Raw genomic sequence first — 11,694 nt, forward strand, 5'->3', positions numbered from 1 at the left:
ACACTGACTTATTTTGCTTCATCTAAATGCCTATGTTACAATGAGACTGGAGGGTTTTACATTGCCACTGTGGTCTCAGCTTCCTCCAGTGTCGTAAGCTAGCAAGGGAAGATGTAAAGCCCAAAATGTTCTCGTTATTTTGCTGATGATTGTAAAAGATACGTAGGCTATAAAGACAAAATGGCCCAATAAAACCATGACAGATAAATTTTGTTAATCATTTTATCAGTGAAAATTGTAAGAGTACAAAAAATAGATTCCGATAACAATCGATACAAATCGATGAATAAACTGTTATCGATTACCATCGGCAATTGATAACAATCAAGCTCACAATTTTTTATCTTCTTCGTCGATTTTGATCTTGACAGTCGAAACAATCTTCGATTGATATCGATAGTTATGGATTGATTGGCTATCGATCATCACTGTTTCGATTGACTACTCCTGGTAATATAACCAACTCTCGTCTAAATACTCTCCACATATTCCAGCCGTGCGCAACAGCAATAACGCCAAAACAGATCATAAAAACACAACTTTATTTGCTATCGTGTGCTCACTGGAGGCCGCACGGACAAAGACTCAAATATCTACAAAGGGAAAGTAAAATATGGTCACGAGAAAAATCTAGGCGAAAAACTAAGAGGGTACCAACGAGCATCCATAGGATGAAAAAACCTCGCCGCGCTCGCTGCGGTAATGCAGAGGAAAAACCCTAGCCCTATGGATAGAAACCCTCCGACCTGCTGGGCTCGGTCTTATTAAATTAGATTCCTTCGAGACTGAAAGTAGGGACTGAACATTGTCTTTAACATAACCATCTTTGGCATTTTCACTCTGCCAACGACCGTGTCTCTTAAAAAGTCTATCAGCGATGCCTGCATTGGCGGCAGCTGTGGCTCCTCCGGCCCTGAGACTGTGAAGACTTATGCAGGAAACGTCAGTAATGTCTTTGAAAGCGTCCTTAACGATCTCCCTGGCTCTGCTGTAGCTTAAGCCTTGACGTCGAACTTTAGATGTACATCGAGGAGACAAGAGGGCTCTGAATAACGGTAAATCCTCACTAAGATCAATTTCAGCGGCAGCAATGTATTGCTCTAAAGCCTTTACGGGACAGGTTTCCAGGTCTGATCGCGCTATTGTTGTCCACGCCCCATCACGGTATTGGTCTGTCTTGGACGACTCTAAAAATATGGACACATAAGTAGGAAAAAACTTTATGTCACAAGCTCGAATAGAGCATAGCTCACTAAAACGAAAAAACCCAGCATATCCTATGAGACATAAAGCTACTGTTCTCAAATCCGATAAGGAAGGAGACTTATCTGAAATCTTGGAGGATGCAAGCGCCCTCAGCATCTCGGGAGTGATGGGTTCTTTCTTCGATTTAGCCTTCCCCAGAATCCTTTGAGACGCGCTAACCATGGCAGAAACCATAGGATGCACCGAGACCTTGGGCAAACCGGCCAGCTGTTGGGCCCAGTCGATACTGTAAACAGCATTAAGAACTGGAGAAGGAGAATTAGCTTCCAGGATTAGGCACTGCAGGTAAACTGAAACTTGAAAGGGGTTGGCGGGCATGTGGCGAATACAATTAGACGACGCCCAAAACTTCCAACGTCTAAAACCAGCCAGGTAAGTGCGAATAGTGCCATCGGCTCTGGAAGCGAGCACGGTTTCCTGGACTCGACTAACCAAGGGCTGGAGATGGTCGGGGATAGCGGTAAAGAATTCGGTCCACATCTCTGATTGAAACACATCTAAAATCAAAATAAAACTGACAAGCAAATTAGCAAAATAACAAAGAAAAACATGACGTGAACAAAAAGGTAATAGCAATACAAAAAAGACATAAACGGGCTCGAGAAAGAGCCCAAAAAATACGTCTCGGCTACACAAATAGCTACCCACTTTCGCCACAAAAGAGCTTCTATATATCGGGCACAGATCGTCCCATACTTCATGGTGGCACACAGCCCAACCATTTGGATACAGAAAGACCTTAATTCCCAGGGCGCAAAAAACAAAAGGGGGGCACAGATGGTCCCATTCATTCTCAAGGGCAAACAAAGGCCCCTAACATTTGGGCACAGATGGTCCCATACTTCATGTAGGCACACCGGCCCTAACATTTTAGATACAGAAGTTCCTGAATTTTTAGGGCGCAAAAAAGGCCCCATTCTTCGGGCACAGATGGTCCCACTCATACTCATGGGCAAGCAATCTCCCTAACAATATAAGCCCAGAACGTCTCATACTTTTCGGGGGTAAAAAACCTAAAGTTCAGGCACAGGTGATCCCATATTCCTAGGGAGCAAGAAAGGCCCTACCTACCGGGCACATGTGGTCCCATACATCTCGTGCACAAATAGGCCCTAGAATCTAGAGCTCAAAAGAACGAAACCTAAATTTTTGGCCCTGATAGAAATAAATGATAAATAAATAAATAAACGAATAAATCATAAGAAAAAGAGAGTAAAAATAAAAATAAAATAAAAGCGAGTCACCTCCAGAAAAGAGCACCAAGAGGACGAATTAGCATAAAACCACTCCTAAATACCCTGTTCAAAACCCCTAAAGAGTTCATACCGACGAGAGAATATTTTTCCGCTAATTTCCAAACCGCGGAAAAATTCTACTCTCGTCTAAATACTCTCCACATATTCCAGCCGTGCGCAACAGCAATAACGCCAAAACAGATCATAAAAACACAACTTTATTTGCTATCGTGTGTTCACTGGAGGCCGCACGGCCCCAAGAGTACAAAGAAAGAAAAAAGGACAACAAAACAATATAAAATACAAGAGGAAAAACTTTCAGACAAAATGGATTCTCAAAGCAACCATCCTAAAGTTTAAATTCTCATTACCAAAGACGCTATTACATCTACCGGGAATGAAAGCTTCTTTTAAAGATGGAAGATCCATCCAGTCAACAATAAAATCGGAAAATTTATCGCCGCCGGCGCTAATCATTGGCCAGAAGGGAGCGGAATGCCACAGCGGAACAATAAGAGTCCCTGACGCCTTGCAGTTACGCATATGAAGTAACACTCGCGGAATAAGGCAAATAGGCGGACATACATAATTGTTCTCCCCCGCCCAGTTCATAACGAATGAATCAATTCCTTCCGAGCCTGGATTCCAAAATCTAGAATTGAACCTCGGAAGTTTGGCATTTAAATAATTAGCAAAGCGATCGAAAGAGTGCGGACCCCAAACAATATCAATGTTTTGAAATGTATCCCACGAAAGACCCCAGTCATCGGGATCGTAAATGCGGCTGAGAAAATCGGCCTGGTCATTCTGAGATCTAGGGATCCATTCCATCTCGATCGAAATACCGCGATGACAACAAATGTTAAAAATCGACAAAGCTTCAGTCTGCAAATGACCTTTACTGCTGTCAGATGAAATGATCCTGGGAACGTTCTGATTATCTGTAAACCATTTCACAGTCAATCCTGACAACTTGTCCAGTAAAGAAAGAAGAACAAATTTAACGGCCAAAATTTCTCGCAAAGTAGAACTGGTATGCATTTCCTTTTCGGACCAAGTGCCAGACACAAAATCCTGACCGCATTGAACGAAATAGCCACCAAAACCAGTGTCACTTGCGTCAGAATAAACAACGCCAACAGCACTTGACTTGGGCGACATAGGCTTGCCATTAATGGAGTCGATGTTGTTCTGCCAAAATAAAAGCTCATTACGAATCTCAAGGGACACGTCCAAAGGCTGATCCCAGGAGGTTCTTTGCTCTAGGGCCGCATAACAATTTCTTGTCAACAATCTAGTAATATTACCGACAGCACACGACATAGAAATAATTTGCCCCGTAATTGAAGCAAGACCACGGGCTGAAAAACTACTTTTTTGAAGACAGGAAGCAATGGAGGATTTCAGCTTGAGAATACGCTCTTCGGGAATATGAATCAAACCGTGTTGGAAGTCCAAAACCGATCCCAAGAAGACTAACTTCTGGACAGGTTCCCAATTTGATTTTTCGTCATTAGCTGTAAAACCGGCCAAAGTCAGGTCCTTACGAACTTGAACACTAATGTTTTCGGCACTTTCGAAAGACAAATTTCCCCCGATGCCATCGTCTAGATACATCAAGGCTAAATGGCCGTGAGCCCTCCAAAACTTAACTAATTGACGTATGACTTTTGTAAAAATATACGGCGCTGAAGTTAAACCAAAAGGTAGCACTTTAAACTCGTAGAAATGCATCACGCCATCGACTGAAGGCCATTTGAACGACAGAAACTTCATATGTTCTTCACAAATGTCAATGTGATGATATGCCGATTTGAGGTCGAAGGAGAAGACAAACATCCCAGGCGAAAACATTTGAAGAACAGTTCTTAAATCTTCATACTTGACAGATTTTTTGACGACAAATTTGTTTAAATGAGACAAATCTAAAATAAGTCTTAACTTCCCTGAAGACTGGACAGCGACGTGCAGCGGATTACAAAATTGAGGGTATTCCTGAACTTCCCTTACACAGCCACGTGCCATCAACTCTGAAATTGCCTCCCGAACAAAACTATCCCTACGAAGGGCGGAAGATCTATTTTCAATCGAAAACGGTAAAGGCGATTCCATAAAAAGAATCTTGTAACCATTCTGGATAATGTCTAGAACAAAGTCCGAAGCCTGGACAGTATCACGCCAAAATGTGAAGTTCGCATGCAGTTTTCCTTGAGTAAAGCTGGATGCCTCGATATCCTGTACAAATTTGTACTGATCCAAAAAATTAAGGTTTTGATCCTGAAGGCAACGGTTTGTCTTTGGTGGGGCACATATTGGCCCAGTGTCCTCGTTTACCGCATCGAAAGCACATGTCGAGGCCTCTGAATGAGTTGTAAGGGTATCGACCTTGGGGACGAAAATAACTAGTAGCTGGAGGAAAAGAGCTAAACGTACCGCCAACTCTGGAGGCGCTAGAAGATGAAAGCGCAGAAGAGGAACCTTTAGGACTAGTTTTCCTCTTTTTCTCTTGCAGTGTTTTGATCTTAGCGGCGGCTCTTTTCTCGGCTTTTTTAATCTTCGAAGCGTCGGCCTCGTCGTCGGCCAAATCGTCGCAAACATACTCTTGCACCGTAGCCCAACCGAATTCAGATTTGTCGGCCAATTTAATAATTTTTTGCCTATTATTTAGCAAAGAAATACCTTTGTTAAGCTCTTCCTTGGCTTTAGGAATATTTCCACCTTCCAGGGCTTTCAGGGCCAAATTACTCGTCTTGGCCACTTTGCGGTTGAAACTAAACTGTTGCTCGTTTCCTTTCTTCTTGAAGACGTAATTGTCGGGCTGAAGATCCGTCGCAATTTGAACCGCTAAATCAGACTGGGCTTGAAGCAGGTTGGTCTGAAGTCCTTGGATCTGGGAGTTAACGGCTGATAAAATTGCATTCTTCTGGGCATCTAAAACAGCACTCAGTTCTGGAGAAATAGAGGTGCTGGCTCCTGCTGAGTCTTCCATAAGGATGAGAGCAACACAAATAAAAGCGAGTCACCTCCAGAAAAGAGCACCAAGAGGACGAATTAGCATAAAACCACTCCTAAATACCCTGTTCAAAACCCCTAGAGAGTTCATACCGACGAGAGAATATTTTTCCGCTAATTTCCAAACCGCGGAAAAATTCTAGTCACGAAACGTCTGGAATCATGAGCATACAACTTCTACTCTTTCGTCGACCTCAACATGACATTCCAGAGCTGACAGGCCGCATAAAATCACACTCTCCATACAAAGATCGCCTAAACCGCTCTCAGATGTCCAAAATAATCCATAAGGCCCGTTACTGGGACGGCAATGAATATTACGTTGGCAAAACAAAGGACTCCATGGAAAAAAAGAGTCCCTGTACATAAATATGGAAAATAACTCGGCAAGAGTAGAAAATTCGATTTCGCTCATGGTAGATAGGCTAGGGCATGACAAAAACTACTGGATATTTTTTTTTTTGGAAAAATATACTTTTATTTCAAAGAAATATGCAAATTACCAAAGTCCGTTAAAATCGTCATTTGACGCACCATTTTATTAAACAAGTTTGAGAGCCTCGCATGCAAAACAACATCATTTTTCCGTCTTTAACACACTCACACATTTTTGTGCAATGTTTAAATGTATACTGGGTTGATTTTAGGGAATGTTGTGTTGTCTTTTTGGGTGCGAAATAATTAAATTTTGAAGCCATGTATTTCAGTCACTTAAAAGTACTTCGTGAATATAATTAATTTTCACCATGTGCGAACCATTCAAATGGATTAAGCTTCTGGTGGTTGAATCGCAGAAGGATGGTCTATAGATTCCTGTAAAAATTTCTTTGGGCAAATAATTGTGAGCGACGCGAGAGCTTTTCAAAGTACGTCAAAAATTGAAATATTTGACCATCCGTCGTCACGTCAAATTTCAATTTACGGGTAAGACGTATATTTTAGCATGCGGCACGTGACTTGACCTATATTAAGTTGAAATAGACACAGAGGTGATAATTTCGAAATGTTCTAACCTTATTTGTTGTAAAAGGCGGGTTCAAAGCCGATTTGACGTCTTTCTAGCTGATCTCGCACCATTCGTCGCACATAAAGTAAAAGTTTGCTTTTGTTACACAACGTTAACGTCCGATGTACATCGCATACTGTCAACCTATTATTGGTCCAATACCATGAATCTGTGACCATCTTTCGGCGCATATGATCACCACTACATCTAGTCAAAAACGGCTGATTCATTTGTAGATAATTGCTTTGCACTACACCAAAATATTACGTTTGAACTATTTCTGTTTGAATCCTTGCTTGCAGCGGTTCCTTGTTTCTCCGTCGCGCAATGCTGTCATCCCATTTTAGGGGGTAGGGGTAGGACAATTTCTATCCTAATACGTAAGGCTCCGTAAGGCTTGGAACCACTGGGAGCACACAATCTTGTTGAGTAGGAAGAGATTAAAGTAAGAAATGAAAAGAATGAATAGTTTACCACGGCTACTTACGTGCCCTGCGTAATACTGCACCGCTAAACTCGTACCTAGGTCTTTTCGCGCTGTGCAATTATTTTTGGCTTACACACAATACAGTGGGCTACCCTTGGGGAAATGTTTGGTGACCGCTTTATAGCGGCTGGCCGCTTAATAAAGGTTGGTGTACCTTGAACATTTTTCACTATCGGGTTATAAATTTCTTGGTGTACATGGAGTCAATTGAAGACGATCATGATACACGCGTGTTTGAATTATTATTCGTCACGTTCAATTTCAGACTTTTATCTGCCATCGCCCTTTCCAAAACAAAGTTTTTAAATTTTGGGTGGCCGCTTAATCGGGGTAAAGACAATAACTGGTCAATACGGGTTTTATTTACAGTATTTTACTGACAATAATTTTGGACTGTATTGACAAGAGTCCTTTATATTCTGTTACAAACATACCAATGCCTCGCCAAAATACGCAAACAAAATATGCCAAATACAATGGCATGGCCAGGGTTTGTTTACTCACGTAATTACTAATTAAATTTAGTCTGTTTTTCTTACGAATTAGACACTTTGTGATTTCCTATTTTTATTTCAGCTAGTTCTTGCTTCATTCATCTGTAGTGAGTACAAGCACTAGTTTTATCACCTGTTGTCTGAAACATCAGAATGTACAACAAACGTGATTTAGACCGAGGCCACGTTCACTATGGAATACGATTATATAAATATACACATATTATTATATATATGAACAGATAAACAATGAATAAATTGTTTCACTTATCCTGAGAGTGCTCTCTACAAAATAGATCAAAATGTGCAGCATATGCCGTGACAGCATCGCGTGACGAACAAATAACGGCTGTAAGATTTTGTTGCGCCGACAAGCTTATCAGCAATGGTCAGCAACCGATCAAACGTAATATTTTGACGCAGTGCAAAGTAACCAATTATCTACAAATGACTCAGCCGTTTTTTACCAGACGTAGTGGTGATCATATGCGCCGAAAGATGGTCACAGATTCATGGTATTCGACCAATAATTGGTTGACAGTAGGCGATGTACATCGGATGTTAACGTTGTGTAAACAAAAGCACACTTCTGCTTTATCCAGAAGAGTTGTATAGATCGCAAGTCTAACGCTTGGTTTACGCTCGGCTCACAGAGCGAGACCATGGTTTGTGACACTTTGGATTTTTTTAGATCGACCGCTGGTCACGGTTTTCAAATCACTAAATGACCGGTAGTTTGATATTATTCTCAAATTTAAGGAATCGAAGGAGCCCATCCATTCTCATACTTATAATATAGAAAATTTTTTCGGGGATCGCTTGAAACTTCTCAGTCGATAGCTTGTACATGATCGGTTCGCTCGATTCCCTAAACTCGGACTGCCGGTCATTTAGTAATTTGAAAACCTTGACCGGCAGTCGACCTAAAAAAATCCCAAGTGTCACAAACCATGGTCTCGCTCTCTGAGCCGAGCGTAAATCAAGCGTTTATATATTAGACTCGCGATCTGTACAGCTCTTCTGGATCGCTTGGGTTGGGATGGGTTCCTTCGATTCCTTAAATTTGAGAAAAACATCGGACTGTCGTTCCGATTTAGTGATTTTAAAACCTTGACCGGCTGCCGGTCATTTAGCCACAGCGTTGAAGGTTTCGCACATGGTGAAAATTAATTATATTCACGAAGCACTTTTAAGTGACTGAAATACATGTTTTCGAAATTTAACTATTTCGCACCCAAAAAGACAACACAACATTCCCTAAAATCAGCCCAGTACAGATTTAAACATTGCACAAAAATATTTGAGTGTGTTAAAGACGGAAGAGTGATGCTGTTTTGTATGCGAGGCTCTCAGACTTGTTTAAAAAAATGGTGCGTCAAATGACGATTTTAACGGACTTTGGTAATTTGCATATTTCTTTGAAATAAAAGGATATTTTGCCAAAAAAAAAACTATCCAGTAGTTTTTGTCATGCCCTAGCCTATCTAGCACAAGAATATGAGCGAAATCAAAATTTCCACCCTTGCCGCGAATTAAAGAATTTGTCTGATTTTTACAGGCAGGCACTCTTAATGCCCTCGCTAAAAGTGAGCCAAATGCGTGAGCCAAATGTGTTGCTGATCATGTGAAAACCACAACACAACATGTGGAATCATTTTGACATTTTCGCGTCCGGAAAAACTGACATAATTGCAGAATTAAGGAAACTCTGTTCTGTCAAGAGCTAAAGCTTTGTCTAAATGTCTACGTCAGCAGTGAGATTAGCTGTTACTTCTGATGACGTCTAGACAGGTTAAATTACCATCTGCAAAACCTTTTTTCCCAGTGTAGGTTCCACACCTCAAATATTTAAGATATCAATAGAACATACCTGCTTTGAACCCTTGCGTGATCGATTTTTTTGAATACAATCGTACAGTCAAAACAGTGCTAGATACCGCCACAGCTAATTAAAGTCTGGTTTAATGAAGGAAATGCCAGCAAACGACTTCTGCAGCCTTAACATGAGAGAGAAGAACGGGAAGAGGTGATAACAAAACAAAATGAAGACTTAAAAGGAAAAAAAGGGCTTTATATGGGCAATGATACCGATAAGTGTGTTTAAAAGTGAGAAAATGAACTGGGTAACAGGCATAAACAGCGTCCTTTCTTAGCATTGTGGTTTAATAAAAATTAACACGCCAAAAAAATGTAAAGAAACATACTAGACAAAAATGATAATATATAACCTCTAAAAAACGCCCGCTTTGGCTAAGTGGCTTAAAATGAATAACCTCTTTGACCTCATTCATCCTGGATCTATGATCATACACACCAGCATATTGTGTACTGCGGAGCTAAATATAGCAAATGTAGATGTCAGGGTTTTTTTGTCTTCGCACACAAAACTAAGAGCAGAAATGGAGTTGGACAAAGAAACTGTAGCTAAAAGCGCAGAAAAAAATACTACTAAAAGGCCAAACTTAAACAGCTTGAAACTAGCTAATAAAGCACTTCTTTGGTAGATGTACATGAAATAATTGTCTTTATCCTTCTTGTGAGAAGTCAAAAATGTGCTTGCCTTTTTCCTGGAATGTCGCGACAGTTTCACGGATAGTAAGAAAATTAATGTAATAACAGTTTTAATTATCGACTTATGCAACTTAACCCGCAAAATGCTTACATAACCTAACTTGATGACTCAACGACACGGATGATATTCACTTGATCCTTTTTAAGGGATGGACATTTTAGGCTTGTCTTTGTGTTTCACAGAAGAGCTTCAAGAGTGATTCGCTGACCAAGGGACGCTGTTACATTAAGGTTTGCAGAACTCAATTAACATCGTTAGCTCTTACCAAGTACAAAATACGACTGACTACAGAAAAAAAAGGGACAAAAAAAAAGTAAATTGAACCATCCAAACTGACATTTAAAATGCTGCAAAGCGTCCTTTTACATCTAAAAAACGAGATATAGATATATTTCTCCCATAAACCTTCCAGCAGAATCCATAACAATAAATAATATCTATTACGTATCTCGCTGCAAGTAGGCGAGAGGCATTCTATTCGGTCAACACTTTATTCATGTGTAGAAAGACGAACTATAACTGAGACGAACTAAGTATTATTAGTTTCACTTTACGAAATCTACACTTGTCTCCGTTATGATCTCATACACTAAATGAATCAATAAAAGACGGGGGAATTTGTTTCAAGCATTACATAAACACTCAGTGCAAATTACATAACTGTACGTAATTTCTAAAGGACAAGCAAGCAAGACGCTCCTACTGTTGAAGCACATAAACTTTATGGGTCGTGGTCGGGATTTCAAATAATTAAGCGGAATTAAGAATCTGAAAAAGCTAAAACTTAAACTTGACAGTGCTTTTCACTTCATTCATATTTTAGCCGGTCAATCGCTTCAGTATATTACAAAGTACACAGTCGGTATGTAAATTTTAGCACTTGCCACCCCTCGTCTTCCGGTCCCTTAATTCATTGCCTATTGTTGCAAATAAATTTGCTTCTCAATCTCGCTTTCTTTAATGTCTTTTACTTAACATCGCGCAGAATCTGCTAAAAGTTAACCAGTCAAACAAACTACATAATACTAGGTACGAAATAGATGGATTGTGTAACGACGACAGTGTGAAATAGGAATACGCTATTCTAATAACACGAATTCTATACAACTGATATTAAAAGTGGACTTTGGCCCTCTTTCCAGTTCGGAAACCGATTAAGACCGACAAATTGTTAACCGACGGATTAATTTTCCAGCCACAGTTTGAAAACGGTATTCAAGATAAGAAATATATAAGTCATGAGCAATGTGGCAAAAATATTTTGGAAAAATAGATATTGGCTGATAGGCAAAGATGGTAAACAGGGATCTGGGCTTATACTAACTATGTCTTAAGGGCTTTAGCTGTGATGTGAACAACAGCCGTTCATTGTAGTACTGCCGTTAAATATGTCGTGGTCGGTCTTACCAACGTAAGAATGACAAAATTAAGTAGTTTTTATTTCATTCCAAAACTATTTTTAGTTGATAAATATTGATCAGGTGCTATCATTCCCTACCGCAATGCGGCTTTCCTTCCGATAAGGTCAGAATAAGACGATCACTATAATTACCGCCAAATCCAATGAAGGGCGAAATATGAGCCACGTTGAACGTTGTTAATGAAATCACGTGTCTAATACC

The sequence above is a fragment of the Orbicella faveolata genome, unplaced genomic scaffold (assembly GCF_042242905.1).
Source record: "Orbicella faveolata isolate gen_17 unplaced genomic scaffold, um_ofav_v1 contig_15, whole genome shotgun sequence".
In the NCBI taxonomy this organism is placed as follows: Eukaryota; Metazoa; Cnidaria; class Anthozoa; order Scleractinia; family Merulinidae; genus Orbicella; species Orbicella faveolata.